The sequence below is a fragment of the Mustela nigripes genome, chromosome 3, assembly GCF_022355385.1.
Source record: "Mustela nigripes isolate SB6536 chromosome 3, MUSNIG.SB6536, whole genome shotgun sequence".
In the NCBI taxonomy this organism is placed as follows: Eukaryota; Metazoa; Chordata; class Mammalia; order Carnivora; family Mustelidae; genus Mustela; species Mustela nigripes.
In genome coordinates this window covers 176,513,930-176,534,675 of record NC_081559.1, presented here as the reverse complement: position 1 = coordinate 176,534,675, position 20,746 = coordinate 176,513,930, and the positions used below count along the sequence as shown (strand labels likewise).

The 20,746-nt window shown below is 47.7% G+C and overlaps 1 protein-coding gene and 1 pseudogene across 1 annotated transcript in view; both read left to right on the top strand.

Annotated features, from left to right (window-relative positions):
• The window catches only part of EXT1 (exostosin glycosyltransferase 1), a 279,469-nt gene that overhangs the window by 151,896 nt on the left and 106,827 nt on the right, over positions 1 to 20,746 (top strand). The gene's annotated exons all lie outside the window — the stretch shown is intronic.
• Positions 3,949 to 4,126, top strand: LOC132014636 (U2 spliceosomal RNA; annotated as a pseudogene).

The following is a 20,746-nucleotide window of genomic DNA, read 5'->3' as shown; positions in this document are numbered from 1 at the left end:
ATTTATAGCTTCTCTTTTTCTCCCTCAAGCAGGGTTAAATGACTCCTCTGTTCCCCGCCCACCCCCAGCCCTGTCCTGAGGGCTAGAATGCTTTCAACCAAATGTGGTGCTTTTTAGCAAGATCCGCTAGTTTGTTACCGATTCAGAGCATCATTTTTTCTCTCATTCTTCTTACCATATCCCAATTTAGGTATTTCGCTTTATTCTCTTTTTGAAAAAAAAAAAATTGCTCTGGACATACGTGTATTTATTGTAAGCCATTGTAAATCTTTTCTGGGAGCAGTGACAGGCCTCCTCAAGACCTCAGAGCGCTGGTTATTGATTACAGAGTAAGTAGGGTGGAGGCTGTTCTTCTGTCTGTCTTGAGGGCGCTGGGAATACCTACATCCTCTCATTGTCTTGAGAGCAACTGGGAGAAGTTCACTTCAAATGAGACGCCCAGGAAGGGAGGAACTGGGACTTTGACCTTTCAAGTGAAACTATGATAATTTCTGCCTTCCTAGTTCTACTTTAAGCTGAATATTCAAATATGCTTATTTACACTCTTTTTTTCAAGCTTTCACTCTGGGCTGTGTCCTCTGTTGCTGGTTCCCCGAGTAGACTTTGAGCTCCTAACAATGAGTGTTATCATGCCTGTTTATCGGTTGTTCTCCACAAAGTAGGCAAGAATGTGCTCTAAGTTAATGATCAAGACAGTAATCTCTCAGCAGTGGGAGTAATCAACTTTTGATTTTCCTACCAAGGAGCCTGACCTCGTTTGCTTTGTGGAGGATCCTAACCTGAGCCCCATTGATTTGTTTGTGGTTAAAGTGTCATCAGCTTCCCCAAAAGTTTCGGAACTTAGTGACGAATCTGTGCTTTCCCAAGACAATTTGCTGGGCCAGCGCCTGAGAAACAGCCCTTTTTAAATAGAAGTGATCAAGTTTAAGTCATAGTAGCTGATCCCTGAAAATTGTAAGATGTGGATGTGTATTTTCCATGTAAACATTATCTCAAAGAAAAGGGTAAATTTAGAAAAATGTCAAGTATAACTTATGTGTTTGAGCTCTGAACTAAGGGCTAGATCCCGAGGCCCCTGAAATACAGAACATTCTACCCCTGCAACTGGGGCGCAAGTGTATTTACCCACAAAAGTGGCTTCTTGTCCTAGTTTATGTGGATTAAGCACATCTGTGTATCATCATGTCTGCTCTTTTTTTCTGCCTCAAATCCTAAGTGGAATTAATAACTTATTATGGCCACTTTCAACAAGACAGAACAGATCTCTGCTTAAAGCTTATTAGGAGGCTCCTTTGTAACAGTTCCTGGCTCAGGTAGCCCTTTTACTTCTCAAAAGTAGGTCCTATAAATGTTGCGAAATTGGCCGCAGAGTCCTCCATGGTTTCCTCTGCAAAATGCTGATGAAGCAGTTGTGGAAGAAGGAAGAAAGATGGGTTCTGGAGGAGGAGCCAGAAGTCAGTTTCTTGTCTGTTCCCCCATGTAAGTTTCACTTTCCCCAAAGGGGTTGGTGGAAACTCCCTCAGGACAGTGCCAGGTAGCATGAGGGCTGGTGGTGAGGTCCACAAGGGAGCAGGAGAGGTTAATACTCATGAAGCCATGGGCCTCCCACTGTCCCCCGGGTCAGTGCCTGTTGTTTACGGAAGCTAGCCGCAAGCCCATTCCTGGTCCTCATGCCAAAGCCCCACTGTTGAAGCATTCGTCTGCTTTCTTACGATCCCTGTCTACACGTTGGCTTGTGGGTTGTTTGTCTCCCTGGTTGTGTCTCAGCAGGCCTTGGCCTGTCTGTACCTTCCTTCTGTGTGACTGGCTTCAGGAACAGGCCCCGAAGGGGGCCAGGATTAAGCACTGCGCAGCACTTACCTAGGGCTTTCCTGTATGCTAAATGCTTTGCATTCCCTTTTATTGGTTCTCACTCAGAGCACTGATGTAAAGTGAAAAATCATTACTCAGGCTTTAACGCCAAAGGGGAAACTGAGATAGGCACGTCAAATGTGCCTCACAAACCAGTCCTGGTTAAAATGGGCGCCCTCAAAACCCCAGTCCTACTTGCTTACTTTCGGTTCATTTCCTTGAATAGAACACAACATAGGAACCGTAGACATCGACCCTTGTCCAATACTTCGTACCTAGACTCTCATGGTGAAGTTCAGTATCTCAAAGGGGAGAGTGGAGGTCTCCCAAGTCTGCTAAACTCAGCGCCCTCTGTCCAAACGGCCTCTGAGGGGACTCTCTGGAGGGCAGCGTGGCCACAGGTCCAGGGCCTCTAAGTGCTGAAATGGAGCCTCACAGAGAGAAAGCCGGATGGCCTGACTGGGGACGGTAGTACACAGGGACTGGGAGCTCTGATGTCAGTTCCTGGCTGTGCCAACATGCCGACTGTATGCCCTTAGTCCCTTAACCTGTTCAAGCCTCAGTTTCTTCATCAGTAAAGTGAGGATGGTCAGTGGGCTCCTGTCTCTTATCATCCTGCATATAGGTCTGGTCCATAGAAGGGCACAGTGAGTTATGGCAATAGTATTTCTGTTGTTATTTAAAAAAAAAAAAATCAATAATTAGGGTGCCTGGGTGCCTCAGAGGGTTGGGGCCTCTGCCTTTGGCTCAGGTCATGATCCCAGGGTCCTAGAATCAAGCCCCGCATCGGGCTCTCTGCTCAGCGGGGAGCCTGCTTCCTCCTCTCTCTCTCTGCCTGCCTCTCTGCCTACTTGGGATCTCTGTCCAAAAAAATCAATAATTGTACCTTGAATCTGGGAGAGTAGGTTTGAAAACAAACAGTATCAGTAATAAACATTGCCTGTCTTATAGTGGATGCGTTCTTAGTAGGTATTCCAGCCATGGTGTGCGTTTTTCCAATTGGAAAGTCAAGGGGTGGTTCTCTGTCTTAAAACCTTTCATGGATGTCTAAGTAGAGGCTCTGTTCACAGTTTAGCTGTAGTAGGACCAAGCTGTTATCTGATGAATTCTTACTTCTTCACATTCATCACGTGGGAAAAAGAAATCCCAAATCCACAGCTCCATAGAGTGGCAAGAGAGGTGTTAAAAGTAACTGAGGCCTGGGTTCCCATATGGTCTTTGGGACCTAGAGGGCTCCCTATACCCATTTCCTTTCCTGTAGCTAAAGTTAGAATTGGGGAAAGATCAACAGCTTAAAAACCACCACAACTTCCTGATCTCCCTTACACCACTTATACAGAAAGGAGCATTTCTGAGAAACTGGAACTGAACTGATAAAGGAGCAGTCATTGAGGGAACAGCGCGTGGAGTGGGGGAAGGGGCGTGAAGTCATACATGGGAGCTCGGTGAGGTTTGCTGGGGGTGCTAGAAACCAGGGCAGGGGTGACAGCAGGATAAGGAGGCATAAAGAAGCAGGCGAGCATCATCGGTGATCGGGCTGTCCTGTTGCAGAGACGACCCATCACTGGCCCAAGATCTGGCGGTTATTTCCTATGGCAAACCAAGTCCACAGGGTAATACACATGTAATAAATGTCAGTGTGGAAAGTGACTCATCATTTCACCTCAGATCCTCCTGTGCCTTGTGCCCTGTGCGCCCATGTGTGGGATATACACGGCACATGTGTGCGCATACACACATACATACTTGATTTTGCAAAAATACTACCATTGCTTCTTAACGTGCTTTTTTCGTCTCACAGTCCACTAGAAGCACTTTTCCATTCCAGCAAATACTCCTCTGCAAATGTAATTTTTTTGTATGTAGCCAGCTAGTGTTCCTTGACATAGATGGACTATAATGTACTTATCAAAGGACTTAGTGTTGTTTGCCATATGCCTCGTTCTAATCAGTGCTGTGATTATAATAAACATGGGATTTTTTTTTTTTTTTTTTACACACCTCAAGTATTTCCGTAGGAATCGCCAAGTTGCGCCCCCACAAGAGTGAACTTCCCAGTTCACTTTCTTACCAGGAGCTTCTAAGGGTCTATTTATTATCGCTTCTCGGCCTTTTGGCTAAGATCAAGTGAAGGGTCTATTTATTCTCACTCTTGTGGGTATCAAGTAATTATCTTTAAGGAAAGAAAAAAATTCTTGCCAACCTTTTGGACTAAAAAAGGGAAACTTGTTTTCATTTGTGTGTTTGTGATTACTGGTCAGCTTGCAAATCTTTTCATATATTTATTCACCATATGCATTTTTTTCTTTGGTGAGGGGCCCGCTGGTGCCCGTTGCCTAATTGTCTATTATGATGGCTCCTTTTTTCTCTTATATGAATTCTCTGCATATTTGATCTATTATCTCATTGTTGGTCATAAATCCGGGTAGAATTTTCTCAGGACAAGAAGATGATCTTCCAGGAAAGGGAGTATCCCTGGGGACGGTAGGACCCTCTGTAAGCAGGAGAAAAAGAAAACCCACGTAGAGCACATTCCTTGTTTCTTCACAAATCGGAAGCTGTGCTTTGGAGACGGCTTGGGGATCGGTTGCTTTATAGAAAGTGGATAGGCTTCTACAAGGATGAGGTATATGTACTCAGCGGAGGTACTCGAGACCAAACAGTCAGTGACTACTTTATTATTAGACCATTAAGAGCAGCTAGTGATTCTCTACCTCTGCCTTTTAATAAAGACGGAGTCATTGAAAGCTGTCTCTGCAGAGCAGTTACTGTATAGTGTCGAGATACTCATCATTAAATCTGGATGGTTTAGGGCAGAATATCATGTTTACATTAAAGATTTCATAAAACCACTTTTAAAATTTGCCTAAATAAATGTTTCCTTAAATACTCTGCAAAGGAAAGTCAGTTAAGCTTTTGGTTAAAGGGCTTAAAGCTTCTACATGAGTATTTTCCACAAATACACATTTAAGAGAGCCACTAGAAAATTAGATTTGCACTATCTTGTTCTAGCATAAATGTGTATATCAGTTAGTTTGGGAAAGATCTGTGTCATCACTGGAGATTCTGTGAGCCAGTGGCCTCATGTTCCTGTGATCCATGGGCCTGGGGAAACTGCGTATTTTCCCCCACGATCACTTGATTAGCATGTGCCTTGCTAGGAGTTAGACCCCTAGGCCGTCTGGCTTTATCTTCTGTAATTCTTGCTGTATGAGACTGTTCAGCAGAACTTGGTGGATTCTTGAGATTAGAAGTTTTCCTTTTAAAAAAGAAAAATGATACATTTATTTGAAATAGAGAGTATAAGCCAGGGGAGGGGCAGACGGAGAGGGAGAAGGAGCTCTCAAGCAGACCCCACGCGGAGTGTGGACCCCAATGCAGGGCTTGATCTCAAGATCCTGAGATCATGACCTGAGCCTAAATCAAGAGTTGGATGCTAATCGACTGAGCCACCTAGGCACCCGAGATTAGAAGTTTTCTTACCATGTACTCCTATCTGCTGCTGTGCTGGGCTCTGGGATAGCAAAGGAATGGACTGGATCTACCTCTGTCCTGAGCCATTACAATCTCCTAGGGAAAAACCCAGAAGAGCTGTGTGGTGAGTAATGTCTCAGGCGTACAGGTCAGTATGACTATGATTTATGGGCGAGGATGCAGAAGAAGGTGCGGTTCGTTGGGGGTAAAGTACTAGCCGTAAACTGTGAGCTGAGTTTAAGGGGATGGGGAATTGGGACTTAACCCATCAATGTGCCCTCTCTGTTAAAATGAATGAGTTTGGACATTAATGAAGTCGTGAGCTTTTGGACACAGACCTAAATACGTGAACAGTTAGGTCTGGCCCCTTGAACAGTTTATCGTTTCTGTGAGTCTCAATGGTCCCATCTGGAAATAGGAGGAGACTATGTACGGAATGTGTAGAAATCGGATGGTGGGACTAGCCCTGTGCCTGGCAGAGGAAACGGCGAGCGGAAGTGGGGGAGAGGGACAGTGGCAGCATCGGCAACACGGACTGACCCAGCAGGAGAGGGATGCGCGCCACTCGCCCATCCCGTTTCTCGCCGCGTCCTACACTGGGTGGTTGTGGGGTCTACCCTGTGGTTTCATGACAAAATGACCGGGGACTTGAAGGGAGGGGCCAGTGAGTTTTGTGTTTGGAGCTTTCTCAAGGACGTGCTATGGAATAACAGAGGATTTAGTCCGAGGGTGTGAAATTCAGAACAGAGCCCTTCTGTGCCAGCCCTCTCAGGAGGCCTGCGTGGGGTTTGCTGGACAAGGTTCATGGACGACCGGCCCTTCCTGCACGGTGTGTGGCGAAGGCCTGTGCTCGCTGCTGTTTCTCCAGCGGCCCCTTCTGTGTCCGCCCGCCTTCCTGGTCCCTTTGCCACAGCCCTAGATCCAGCCTCCCTGGAATTCACCCAGACCACCCGTCTTTAGGATGACAAGCCTACGGCCCAGGGATTTCTGCCCTCCGTAGATGATAGTAAGTAACCAAGTTGCAGCTTTCAGATTTTGCAAGTCAGAGACTCTGAGGGCCCCGTCCGCCTCTAAAACTGTCCAGTGGCTTTGCGTGGCTTTCGCAACAAAATGCCCAGTGTCTTAACGTGGCGTTCTGTAGGCTGCCTGTGTTCATCAGGTGCCACCCTGCCTGCACACCCCCCCCCCCCCCACACACACACCAGAGGCAGGGCCTTAGTTGGGCATTCTCTTGCAAAGTGATTAAGATTGAGATAGTATTGTGGTTTGGTTTTTTTTTTTTTTTAAGATTTTTCATTTATTTTGAGAGAGTGCACATGCAGGGGAGAGGGGCAGAGGGGAGAGAGAGAGAGAATCTCAAGCAGACTCCATGTTGAGCACAGCGCCCCACGCGGGGCTCGATCTCACAACCCTGAGACACAGACCTGAGACAAAACCTAGAATCAAGACACTTAACCAGTGGAGGCACCCAGGTGCCCCCTGAGATCGTATTCTTTATGGAAACCAGGAAAGGCGTGAGGGAAGCAGGACAGGGCAAGACGAGAAGGGAGGCAAAGGTATGGGTTTGTGGGTTCAGCTGCAGTCTGCCTGCAGCCTGGGGAGCTCGACAGCCTGTAGAGGCCCGGCTCCAGGCTCCACTCTGGGTGGGGGAGGTAAACACCCAGGCCTTTCCCCTAGAGGTGACAAGGCTGGCTACCAGGACAGCTCTCTGAAGCCCTTAAGGGCCAACACACATGTCATAGGGAAGATTGTACTTAGTCAAGCAGAGGGGATCTGGGTAGGATGCCAGCGGCTTCCATTTTACTCACCCTTCAGACTCCTACTGATGCGTCAGGACCCCACCTGTGTGAAGTTTTCCCTGGCCCGGAAATCTTCATTCTGAATTAAGGATGTTTTTGTCTCTGCCTTTGCTTATCAAGCTTTAACCGGGTGCCACCGTGGATTGGCTTAATGTCCCACTCCCTGCTAGGCTAATGAATTTCTTGAGGGCATCGCATGTTTTACTTCGCCTTTAAGTAGACACTCTCCAGACCCCAGGACTGCTCCTGTGTAGCTGTTTAGTAAAGGTCTTTTGAATTTAAATGAGCTAGAACATTCTTCCAGGCTGCCTAGTGTTTTGGCTCCAAGGGAACTATTCCTCCAAACCTGTCCAGTTTGGGGGTCTGTGGGTTTTTTCCCCAGTAATGCTAGCTGAGCTCCTGCTCTTTTCTCTGCACAGTTCCAGAGCCGTTGAGATTCTACCTCCCTGTCTAGGTTCTCTTTCTGGGCCAGCAGTTTCTCCCACCTGCGCTCCCTGCGCACGTCGCCCTACTTCCTCCCCAGTCAGCCCAGGCCAGCAGCTTGCTGTCCTCTACTGGCTGCATGGGCTGGGCCCCAAGGGAGATGAGTTGAAACAAGCATCACTTCTTGGATGACACTCTGGCTGCCACTTAGAGTCTGGCAGTGGGTGAATCTTGGCTTGTGTCATTGAATGTCATGGCTTATTGGTGTAGCTGTGAAAATCATCTGGAGGACAGTTGAGGCCTCCTTGGCGTACCCCTTTGGCAGTCACCATTTCTGGCGATTGAAAAGGGTTACCACTTTGTAGTTTGGTCCAGAACTAGATTCTGAAAGATGCGGTCCATGGTCAAATGGAAACATTTGTTCACTCATTCACTTACTCGGTCTTTTTATTCCTTGGCTTTTATTGTGTGCTGGGTCGGGGTGGGAAGGAATAAAATGTGGTCTCTGCATTCAGGGAATTTCTAATAATCCAAGGAAGGCGGTGGTTTGGAGACAGATGGGTACACAGTTTGCAATAATCAAAGGAATAATAGGATATGCGCCACAAGAAAAGAAACATACAAAGCATTGGTTAGGAGTTTAATCTCTGAAGCTGGAGGGCCCCGAGGTCAAATCCCAGCTCTGTTATTTATTAGCTGTGGGACTTTGGGCAAGTCATTTTTCTAGGCTTCACTTTATTCATCTGTCAAATGGCAAAAAACCAGTAGTCTCCACCTCACAGGGTTTGTGAGAATTAAATAAGATTATCTGTGTAAAGTATTTAGCTTGGCACAATTGATAAATGTTGGCTATTATTAAGAATGTTACTGATGGGCCCACTCTCACAGAGGGGAGGGGTCGACAGAAGAGATGGCGTTTGATTGAAGGCTTGAATTCGCACAGGTAAGAGAGGCTGCCTAGGAGAAGAAACAGCAGGGGGGGGCAGTGAGGGGGTAATTTATTAGGGAATTAGCAAGTGGCATGGACTATCTGGGAGGTGCTGATGAATGTTTGATGGGTTTTGGTGGGTGCTAAGGCTGCAGAGGTAGGCTGGGGTCTGGTACCCTCCAGAGTGTGAATACTCAATAAATACTGCCTCAGTTTCTTTGATCTGTATACCTTGAATAACTTCGTTGTGTTGTTCATGTGTTAACATTCATTTATGTTAAAGAATGCTAGTGGGCACTGGGTCCAAAATCATCTCATTACAAAATGAAAATAATGATGAGCGTATCTCCTTTATGAGGTGGGGGTCTTTAGAGATCGGTGGGCTTCGTCATCCGGGCGGTCCTGTGCACCAGCCCTAAATCCCATCAGGCCAGGAAGTTCTCAAAATGGGACTCATAGGACAACGAAACTAAATTTTAGATTTTTTCTAATTTTTTTTAAAAGAGTTTATTTATCCATCTGACACAGAGAGAAATCACAAGTAGGCAGAGAGGCAGGCAGAGAGAGTGGGGGAAGCAGGCTCCCTGCGGAGCAGAGAGCCCGATGTGGGACTTGATCCCAGGACCCTGAGATTGTGACCTGGGCAAAAGGCAGAGGCTAAACCCACTAAGCCATCCAGGTGCCCCGAAATTTTGTCTAATTTAATGAGTTAAATTTAAGTAGCCCCGTGGGGCTAAGGGCTACATAGTGTAGAGCCCCCCAACGTAGAAATTATTTAGGGTAGCCCTAGAGGGAATGTGCAAAGATAAAGCATTGGTTTAGGATTGGTGTGGGATAAGGAGAGGTTTCCTACAGAGGCTTCTGCTGCTGTGATTCCAAAAGGGAAGGGCCATAAAACGAGCTTTTTTTTTTTGGATCCGTATTATTTTGGAGAATAGTCAGGCCCTCTATGACTAGGGTACACCCCGCTCAGTAGAGCGCCTTGAGGAGTTCCAGGCTGATTAGGGAGCCGCAGGAGCAGTTGTCATAATCCGGCTGTGTTAATAAACTACAGACCACAAGCCGCTGTGTGTTCTCTCCCCCATCCCTCCCCCTCCTCCCTGGCTCTCTCCTCGGCCTCTCAATCCAGTGCTCACTCTGCTACATCGTGCACCAGTTATTCTTCCACCCAGCCTCAGCCTCTAAACAAATGGGGAAAATGCGTTGAGTACCGGGGGAAACCTTACAGCCTTTATTGTGCGAGAACGGCTAATGAGGAAACCGTTTGACAAGTGCTTTGTGTCCTGGCTTCTGGCCCCCAGCCAGTTGATTTGCTTGCTGGGACGGCTATATTCAGGCAGGCAGAGTGGAGCAACTGGGGGTGGGGGGGGCGGGGGGGGGGCAGCGTGAAGAAACCCAGACTTCATAAATCAGGACGATTCAGCCAGATTCCATTTGAATTGAATCTGGGCCAGGGGCAGGAGCGCCATGGAGTGTCTGCATGGAAGCTGACACTTTAATGATTTGATTAGTTTAGGAAGAATATTTTTATGGGTTGTGTCGTCCATTACATGAAGTACTGAGTGAAGTTGTTACATTAGGATGAACCTCCATTACCTACCTCGGTTGTGTTCAAGTCGTCTACGCAGTGATTTCAGCCCAAGACCCTAAGGGTAATCTCGTGCAATCCTCTTAAAGAAAGCACTGTTTAATGACTAAAGCTGTTAATCATATTAAATACACAGGGCCGCTCTGGGGAAAAAAAATGCCAAATAAGCATAAAGTTAAGAAAGGTTTTTGAATTAGCTAAATGGGTTTTTTTTTGGGAGGGGGTGTTGTGTTGGGGGAAGGAGATGAAGACAGTAAGAATAGCACCAGGGATGGCCCTGCTTGTTGACCGTCCCCAGGGTAGGCACTGGGTCGAGTGAGTGTATCCGAACGCTTTGGGCCGCCCAGTAGAGACTGTCCCAATTCCAAGCCGTTTAAAAATAAGAAATTATTATGTCACCTAAAAAGAATTGAGAGAATGATAGATGGTTCTAAAGTGGCACGGCTTCTTGTGTTCCGTGTGAAAAGCGGCAGTCCTGAAAGTCAGGGTTCCAAGCTGGCATCTCTACGCTTCTCTTGGTTTTCTCTGAGTGGGTCTTGGGTGGTGACGTTTAGGTTGAGAAGTAAAAGTAGCAGCTGCCCCCATCCTTCTTGTCCAGGGCGGATTTCATCGACCAGTGAGGTGTCTGGGACGTGAGTATCCCATGTCGAGGTCCGGTGACGTGTCTGGGACCTGGGGATTTGGAGATTCTAGATTTCTTACCCCCCTCCCCGCTGCCAGAGGCACTGAGGAAGACCAGGCTCCAGCCCCCACCTCACCAGTGGCCAGGCAGGGAAATTTCCAGTCTCAGAGGTTTTTGTTTAAGGAGAACATGGATATGGAGGTAACCCCCTTTGCCTCCACCACCTACCTGTTTTGTTTTCTTTGCACAAGTCTCAGTGGGATTAGGTTGCCAAGTCAGACCACCATTCGACTTGAGTAAATATGGTGCCCGGTTTTCCAAACAAAGCTGTGTAGGGTGTTGGGCTGAACTGAAGAAGGAACCACTCTTTCCTTAGCCCTTCTGTTGACCAAGGCAAGATTTTAGAAAAGCATCTTCATTCATTCCCCTCTTCCTGGTGTTCTCTAAAAACCAGAAGCAGGGAGCTTAGAACATAGCATTGAGCTGTAGAGAGTGGGTTTCCCTAAATACCATACCTGCCTGTAAGGCCCACAACCTAGTGTTTTGACACTCCAGGCTCTCTTTGTGCCGCATTTCTGTGTTGAGACTAGTTCAGAGGTCCAAAAATTTTAAAAAAAAAAATAAATAAAAATAAGACCGAGTTATAGAATTACATATTTGCATTAGGAAATAGTTGGGAAAGTAATTTGAATGGCACAGGATTGTATAATTGTGATGGTTGACGAAACAGGATCTTGGGCAGAAAACAGATCTGGGTTTGAGCAGCTGAGTAGAAATGGGCAGCCTGTCCGTGGCCGTGACCCTGTTGGTTCCCTGACCACTTGAGAGCCTGCTTCCGTAACCATCTTGTCACTTCACTGTCACCACAATCCTGAGAAGTTCACAGGTCCTCGTGTCAGAGATAAATCGAGGCAGAGAGTTTAGCAAGCAGTAGTGGATGTGCAAGCTCAGGTGTGTTTTGGTAACGAGTGCTTTCTCCCTGCTGGTGCTCCTCCGGCCGGTGTTCTGCTGAGTCCCAGAGAGGAGGACAGTGGCATGTGTGCGATCGATTCAGGGACAAGGGCCCTGAGTGGCTTGGAGACTCCCAGCCTCCACTGTTAATCGGTTTTTATCTTGAATTTCAACACACCCACTTCTGTGGAGGAAAGGATTCTGTGCTTTGATACAGAAGCAAAGAAAGGAGCACGCCCTGGGCTGCCCTCCGCCAAAGGGCTTGGAACAGGTGCATGGTGGTTATGGAGGGCTTCTGGTTTTTCTGGGGTCCCCGCTGGGTGGCTCCCTGTGAGGTCACTGCCTTCCAGCTTGCTTTTCTGTAGGAAGCTGAAAGGAAGGGGCCCTTTGAAGAGATCCAGGAGAGCAAGGAGGGCCATCAAGATGATAAGGAAGAGAAATGGAGTGTGACATTCCTTTGAGGGAATTTCCCCAGAGGGTACTGCCTCTACTTCCACACTAAAGCTTCCTGGGAAATAGCTTTCCGGCTCTGCTGAGGCCCTGGGGGCCTCTTCCCGCAGCCTGCTGACTCCCCAGACTCCTCAGTCTCTCCTTCCTAGAGGCTCAGAAGCTTGCCTGCCTCCCTGTTCTCTTACAGAGCCGGCTCTGCCTCCCTTGGTCCTCTTTCTGAAGGCAAGTAACAGGGCTTGTCTGTCACCTAGGAGAGTAAGCTCGGTGCGAAAGCAGATAGATGAGAACAAAACAAGCTCTTCTGGACCCTGTCCCTCCTGTGTGTGTGTGTGTGTGTGTGTGTGTGTGTTAATAAAAATTTGCAGATGTGTCCCAGACCTAACATGTTGTGAAACATGACGCTGAAGCCATGCCCACTGGAGAAGGCACAGGATGTTCCAGGTGGGAAGATAACCTTTGTCCAGAGTCTGCATCAGGAAAGGAAGTCCTGCCAGCAGGCCTGGAGCAGAGGCTCTCAGAGCTGGGGCAGGAAGGGGAGGGATCATTGCAGGGTGAAGGGGGCGGCCTCAGGTAGGGCAAGGACCAGGGGTGGCCTCCTGAGCAAGGCCTGCGAGCAGGTCTGGACTTGGTCATTTGAAAACAAAACAAAGCAAGCAGAGGAGTGTGATGTGACAACACTGAGAATGGGGGGTCGTGGACAGAGTCAAAGACAGGGACACATGTGCCCTCCTCCTGTGCCCTGTGCCCGCTCATTTTCTCCTTTCTTCTTTTGTTCATTCAGAGGTGATTATTACTTAAAATGGAAGCCATGGTCCAGGCACATGGGACACAGCTGTAAATGAGACCAAGAAGGACCAGTTCTCATGGGGATTATGTTCCGGTAGACGGAGATAACCAAATCAGACAATCCCTAGAATGAAGTATCCCAGCTGGTGAAAGCTATGCAGAAAATCAAAATAGGTTTATGGTCATGCTAGGAAGTGACTGATCTGCTAAAACCAGGAGATCTGTCTGAGGGGGACTTAGGGGTAAAACGTGAGTATGGAGTGGCAGTCTGTGAAGGTTGAGGAAGATTCTTCGTATCAGCAAGTGAGAAGAGCCAGTGCAAAGGCCCTGAGGTAGACAAAAAAGTAGTATGTTCAGGGAACAGCAAGAACACCTCCGTGGCTGGAGTTGAATGAACACGGGGAAGAGTGTTCATAGTGTTTGTTTTACATCCCAGGTGAGTGTCCTTGAGCAAATTTCTCAGCCTCTCTATGCTGCTGTGCCCTTGGGCTTCACAAACTCGAGTTTGGGTGTCCACAGATGTGAATCCAAGTTCTCTTTCACTTTATGTTGTTCATTTTGATCATAATCTTAAGAACAGTCATAAAAGCGTTTTCTGGGTCATCTTGATGATCCCAAGTCTGAGCAAAGCTGTGGATTTCACAACTGTTGGTGTTTGTCTTTGCGGTTGGCTTGTGCCAAAATGAAGTTTGGGCACGCTTCGTGCAGGAAGATTTTCTCCATAGTTTGAATACAAAAAAGGGCAGGGCAAGTGAGTGAGCCATCCTAGATACTGAGGCGTGTGCACGCCCCACTCAGGACCCCAGGCCAGGTGGTTGGTACACGCACATGCCCTGAATGGGGTCCACTTCCCCATCTGAGCTTGTGCCATGTTGGTTGGAAACGGGCTTAGCAGTCAGATGCTGTAGCTTCCCCCCACCATCCCCACTCCCGGGCTCGGTAATTGGATCAGATACCATTTAAGGCAGCTTTCAGTGCCTCAAAACTAGCCTTGTCTTCATTTGAACCAAATACCTTTTCAGATTTACCCTAGTGACTGCTCAGTAAAATCAGCAGGAAAAGATTGCTGCCTGGTCTACATTAAGTTGAAGTCTGATTACCTTGAAGACCTGCAAACAAAACTTTGAAGTTCTTAATAACTTTGTCTTCGATCTGTTTCTGTAGAAGGAAGCTAAAGTGCCCAAAACACAAAACAAAACAAAACAAAACAAAACACCCTTAAATACGGAACCCAGCCAGAGCTCTGTCTTGCTAACTCAATACGGACCCGCGGGTTTTAGCAAAACAACATGATTTCAACAAAAATAATTTAAATTTCTCTGATTTTTAAAAAATTTGTATTTGTGCAGAAGGAGGAAAGTTTCAGTTAAAATAATGTAAGTAAATGCGTCTACTTAATGCATTCTCCATGTGGGCATTTCCTTCTGCAAATAGGGTCCACAGTTCTTACAAACCAGCTGCAGAGCATTTCAGGTCAAAAATCCAAGATCCAGATGGGATGAGTGCCAACCTTTGGGCTTCTGACTTCCTCTCCTTGAGGGTTGCATGCAGTTACTGCTGTGATATCCCAATAAAGGAGTGGGTGTGATCAAGGAATGGGATTTTGCAGCGAGAAGCTGTTGTTCACCCGTGTATCTGGAGTCAGGCCCCTTTGGAAGCACAATTTTGAAAATCACCATCTTCAGCCTCCCTCCACCTTTTAACTTGGTTCCTGAAAGACTGATAAACTTGGTGAAACGATCCCCTTTGTATCTAGCTAATAACCACTCCTCTAAGTGGTTTTTCCTCTCCCCTCCCCCCTCCTCTTTTCTCCTTCTGTTCCTCCTTCCCCCCCTCCTTTATACACCACACACACACACACACACCTGTAGTTTGTAGTTCATAAACACGTATCCATCTCTAATACGTCTGTTCCCCCCGTTCCTAATCACGAGTCCTCTGCAGCCCACGCACAGGAAATGGACCCATGCGTCAGTGTGTTTGGCTTTTGGAGAAAACTTTGTCAACTTGTCATGTTGCTTATATAAATACAGAAATATATATTTAAAACTCAGTGGACATTTGGCCATCCCCTTCTCTTATTCTCTCCCACATCCTCTAGCCCAGTCCGTTTTTAGAAGTGATTTGTTGGGGGTGGGGGGTAGACCAGACGTGGATATCCAGAGATAAGCCTCCCAGTTTTCCCGAATGAAGAAGTCTGTGTGGTCTTTGACACCTGGATTGCGCGTGGCACTGTGCTGCTCTTTTGGCTGTACGGATAAAAGAATTAATTTGCATTTAATTGCCTAAATCTGTCTTCATAGCCTGGGGAGAAATGATGGTTTGTCACTTGGTGTCACTCTTTCCCCCCCTTCCCCCCAGTTTCATTTGGTGCTTCGTTGTTTCCTCTCAGTGCCGGAGCATCTCAAGGAAAATGTTGCCTGGCCCACGGGTGGGGGTGACAGTGAGTGACAGGTAGTCTCACGCGGCTTGATTAATGACAAAAATCGCCCATTTGGCCAGCTCCTCCACGTTCCTAGCAGACGCGAAATGAGAGAAGCATGTTAATGGCCATGCAAACCTGGAAGTTTGGAATTGCTGGGAAAATCTTCATCCTTGATGTGTTACTTCAACCTGACCCCTAGGACCCCAACAGGAGCTGTCCCAGGAACTCCGACATGGTGACCTACTAGAAAAATCTGTTGGGCCTACTTCTTATTCTTTGCTTTTTTTTTCTTTTAAAAGATTTTATTTGTTTGACAGAGAGTGACACAAAGAGAGGGAACAGAAGCAGGGGAGTGGGAGAGGGAGAGGGAGAAGCAGGCTTCCCGCTGAGCAGGGAGCCCGGTGTGGGATCGGATCTCAAGACCCTGGGATCATGACCTGAGCCGAAAGCAGATGCTTAACAACGGAGCCATCCAGGCGCCCCGTTGTCATAAGTTTTCATGGGTTCATTCATTCGACAAATACTGAGTTCTGAGTCTGTGTCTCCTAATGGCTTCTCCGGCTGGACTGTGAGCCTGACAACAGAAGGGGAGTGTAGATTGTTTGCTCTCGTGTCCCCTGTGTCTTTTCTTTTGCGTAGCATGATGGCGGTGCTCATATTCATACCCGTGCACCGAGCGATTGGGGAAGTGCTCAGAGCACTTGAAGCGTCCATATATTTAGGGCCCCTGCCTGCAGATCGTCTCGTTTGAGCGTATGTCCGGGATCTTCGCTACGTGTGCATTTCCTCACCTTCCTGGCATGCGTGTCTCTTGAGTGGAGCCTCGCACGCACTGCAGTGCAGAGCAGAACCTGGGCAGGCTTCACCCGCAAACGGACAGCACTAATGGAGCTCTTCCTGTATACCCTGCACTCTGTACACACGGCGCGTGTACGTCCGCACTCATTCCCTGCTCTCAACGACCAAAGAGCTCTATGCCTCGGTTTGTACCCCATCTGGCAAAGCCAAGGATCAGAAAGAGTCAGACCCAGCTCACGTGACCCGCCGAAATAAAGGAGGCTTAATTAATCAACCTGTGGCTCAGTTATCTCCGTGTTTGTTTTGGCCTTGGGCTTCTGGGTCGTTTTAATGGGAGCATAACTCAAAGTCTTTGCCCTTTTCATACCTACTTTAATCTGTGTCACAGGGACCTGCTCCATAAAGAAATAGTCTCACTTTTACTTTAGTCTTTAAAATAAAAAATTCCTGCTCTATAATGCATTGGCTTAATCTTTGCGTGGCTGAGTATGGGCCGTTGTCCCAAAAGACCCCGTGGGCTCTGAGTGCGGATGTCTCCAGTCCCGTCTGCTGGACACGCAGGCTCCGGCCAAGGTTTCCTGGATTTGAGGGTGACCAGGTGGAAAGGTTAGTGTAGCTCATTTCTGCTGGATGTGAGGTCGGAACCAGTTACCAGCGAGGTGTCTCAGCCTCCCTCAACTGTGGTGTTCTAAGTAAATGTGACTGCTACAGTTAAAATCACTATTACTGGGGCGCCTGGATGATTCAGCGGGCTGAAGCCTCTGCCTTCAGCTCAGGTCATGATTCCAAGGTCCTGGGATCGAGCCCTGCATTGGACTCCCTGCTCAGCGGGGACCCTGCTTACTTTTACCCCTCTCTCTGTCTGCCTGCTGCCTCTCTGCCTACTTGTGATCTCTGTCTGTCAAATAAATAAAATCTTAAAATAAAATAAAATAAAAAATAAAAAAAATAAAATCACTATTATTTTGTGAGCCCTGTTTGATATTTTTCTGGAGAGGCATTCCTTCCCTGAAAGATAAAAACAAACAAAACAAAACAAAACAAAACAAAAGAAACGGAAGGTTTTCAATAAAATTGAAATAAACAAAACATCGGAATTTTTAGATTCCGCACCTAGTGGGATATGGATTCTTTTATTGCCTTTTTGGTTTGTGTGTGCACACGTACGTACACAAACGCACTCGGGCAGCTCTGTGTTTCCCGCATAGCGACCGTGTGCCCGACCCTGCGCAGAGGCGATGATGTGTAGCAAATGAGCCAGCCAGGTGGACAGGCTTCTGCCCGAGCTTGTCGGGCTCAAGAGATAGGACTGGAAGCAGTCAAAACAGCAGTGGCCTCAGTTTTATGCTGTCTTCCACAAACTGTTTATTCTTCGGGGAGTCACCCAAATGTCCAGGCTCTTCACCTGCAAAATGAGGCTGTTGGCCTAGATGTTCTCGATCAGCTCCCAGCTCTGCGGCATTTATGCTGGGGCCTGTGCCCAACCAGCGAAGACCAGCAGGCGTCTTTGCTATCAGTCACGTTCAGTGGGGAAGCTGCCCTGGCTGCGGGAGGCCTCTCCTGAGCAGACAGTGCGCCCTGTTCTGCCTGGGGTAGGGTTTTGCATTTGACCATGGCTAATAGGAAAGGAAGCTGTTCCTAAACCAGCGAGACGAACGTTTGCAGGTCTTAGCCTGCAGGCAGGGCCAACTGCACGGTTTACAGGGTCTCACACAAAAGAAAAATGTAGACCCCTTGTTCAAAAAATCGTTAAGAATGTCGAGACACCACAGAGCATTAAACCAAGCACGGGATTATTCTGGAAACGCAGAATTCCTGTGTCATTGCATCGTGTGCACAGCCCTGAAACCAGCCCAACCTGCGCACGAATCTGAGAGACGGGAGGCTCTTCCTCCTTTGGAAGAACGAGGTTAAATGGCTACGTTCCTGTTTTACAACGTGTTATTATTTTTATTCTTACTAGGATTATTTTAAATGACACCACCCCCATGCCCGTCTTCTCTTATAAGAATATAAACTGCTCAAGACAGGGTCTGCAGTTTCCCTAATTTATGTTTCCTCCAGCCAGATGACTGGCTTGATGTGTGTGTGTGTGTGGAGTACAGTGAATGCAGTCTTCATTTGTCGTAAGGAGAGATGGTGATTCCCCCCCCCCCCCACAGAGATTCCTTTTTTTTCCCCCCTTAGGGAAATGGGTGTGATAAATCCAACTGAAATAAGGGAGAGTAACCTTGAGTGAGGGATCTGTGGAAACTGAGACACAGGCCATTTGGTGCAGTGCTCTGAAACCGAACCAACCCTGCCCTGGGTAACGGGGACGAGACCTGTGGACAGTGAGTTGCTCCGTCGTGTTTTTAAAACAGCCCTTTCAGTGCAACACAGACCAGTATTTTTGGTGCTGGTTGGGACTTTGTGAAAGATGGTAGCTCACTGAGGTAGAGCTGAGCAAATCAGGGAATGAGACGTACAGGCTTGCAGTGTTCGTAATTCTGCATTTATTCTGCGTGATATTGTAAATAAATGGTTTCCTGTGTAAGGGGTAGTTATCACCGTGTACAGCCTACCTAGCAGAGAACCCGAAAGAGGGCTCGCCAGAGGAGCTATAAATTTGCCCGTGGAAAGGGCTGGACGTTTGAGTGTTGGTCCAGGCTCTGTGCAGATGTTGATGAAATGCATTGTGGCATTTGGGGCTTTAGTTGCTAGTTTTCTTTTAGAATTTTTGGCAGGTCTTTAACCAGGAGACATCAGCAGTGCAGTTATTTTCAATAACCTGGACTCTCCAGGAAAATTTAGAAATCTGTCCAAATAGAAGGTAAATAAAGATGTTTGTAGGCAAAGCCTTTTCGGTAAAGCATTTTTGTGGGGCGTGGACCTTCCACACGGACAGAGCTGAACCGTCTACCCTATGTTGCTTGTTCTGTCTGACCTCCTGTGTGTGGCTTGGGTTTCAGCCACCCCCCCACCCCCAAATTTCCTGGAAGCAAGTCATCATTCGGAGCTAATGCATTTAGGTCCTTTGGATTTACTCAGTGATTTGGGGCACTTACTGATTTTTTATGGGCTCCATAACCAGGCCCCATCACTGTGGTCCTTTACCGCGTCGGGACGGTGTACAATCACGATGAAGCCTGAAGGAGGAAACAGCAAGTGCGAGGAACTCGGGACCCATGTCTAAAGAGTAGTCATTGATGACGAGGCCTGATCTGGGGTGTTATCTAGTCTGTCTGGTTTTTTGTTGTTGTTTTTTGGTTTTTGGTTTTTTTTTAAGATTTTATTTATTTATTTGACAGACAGAGATCACAAGTAGGCAGAGAGGCAGACACAGAGAGAGAGAGAGAGAGGAGGAAGCAGGCTCCCCACCAAGCAGAGAGCCCAATGCAGGGCTCGATCCCAGGACCCTGGGATCATGACCTGAGCCGAAGGCAGAGGCTTAACCCACTGAGCCACCCAGGCACCCCTTGTTGTTTTTTAAGATTTTTATTTTTAAGTAATCTCTACAGCCAGTGGGGGGCTTGAACGTACGACCCCGAGATCAAGAGTCCCATGCTCTACTGACTGAACCAGCAGGTGCCCTACCTCTCACCTGGTGTGTGTTAGAAGGAACTGACTTGAGCTCAATCCCGAGGATTACAGGCCACGAAGCAGTGGTCACCTCAACTCCTTTTGGGGACCAGGAAATCTTTTGAGATTATTGTGACTATAGAGCAGGGAAAGGATAGAGACACATAAAAGTTCTACCACCTGAGTGACCTAAGGAACGGGGTCAGAATCTGCTGTGACCTTCCCCTTGCCCTGGGATTGTCCTGAGGTGGTGGACCTGTGTTCCTGTGGGAGGCTCCCCATTCTGCCTTAGTGCAGGAGCAGCAGCGCACCCCAGTGACGGGAAGGCTGGAGTGAGGTGGGAGCCAGCCAGCCTGGGTTCGAGGGCAGGCTCTTGGTGCACACGTGAGGTAGATGGCTTAACCCTCTGGGTCTTCATTTCCTTAGCTTTGAAAGGAAGCAAAGCAAGCAGCTCAGAGAGACCTCGTGTGAAATGACTGTTGGAAGATACTAGTTGACAGTTGGAAGATACTAGAAAACTAGTTGTTGTTTTTAAGTAATCTCTCTGCCCAACATGGCGCTTGAACTCAAGACCCTGATATCGAGTGTTGCCTGTCCTACTGCCTGAGGCCAACCAGGTGCGCCTGCAATTTCCTGTTTTTACGCCCAAACTGCCCCCGATGTATTCTCATTTACCCGGACTCCTGTGCCTTCCGGAGCTGGAGAAGGCTTGGCAGTGCTGGGAGCTCACGATACCATTTGCGGGCTTTTTGAGAAGAAAACAGGTCTCTGCAGACTTCACTCTGACCCCGAATATGCTGCCACATTTACCCTATGAAATGCTGTGGCGAAAATGACCAATGAGACTGACGCAGCTCCTGTCCAGATGGCCCTAACAGCCTTGCCCTGTCACATGAGGAAAGCTCTAGAACACAGCTTGGGTGAGGGGGCGTGACAGGTATGGTAGGCTGCCCTTCTCCGTGGTTTCCATTGCTACGGATTCAGTGTCCTGCGGCCAACTGCCGTCCGGAAGCTGTTGATTCTCCTTCTGACGCACTCCCAGAAGGTCAGGAGCGGCCCAAGGCTACATCAGGTGCCTGCGTCAGTCATT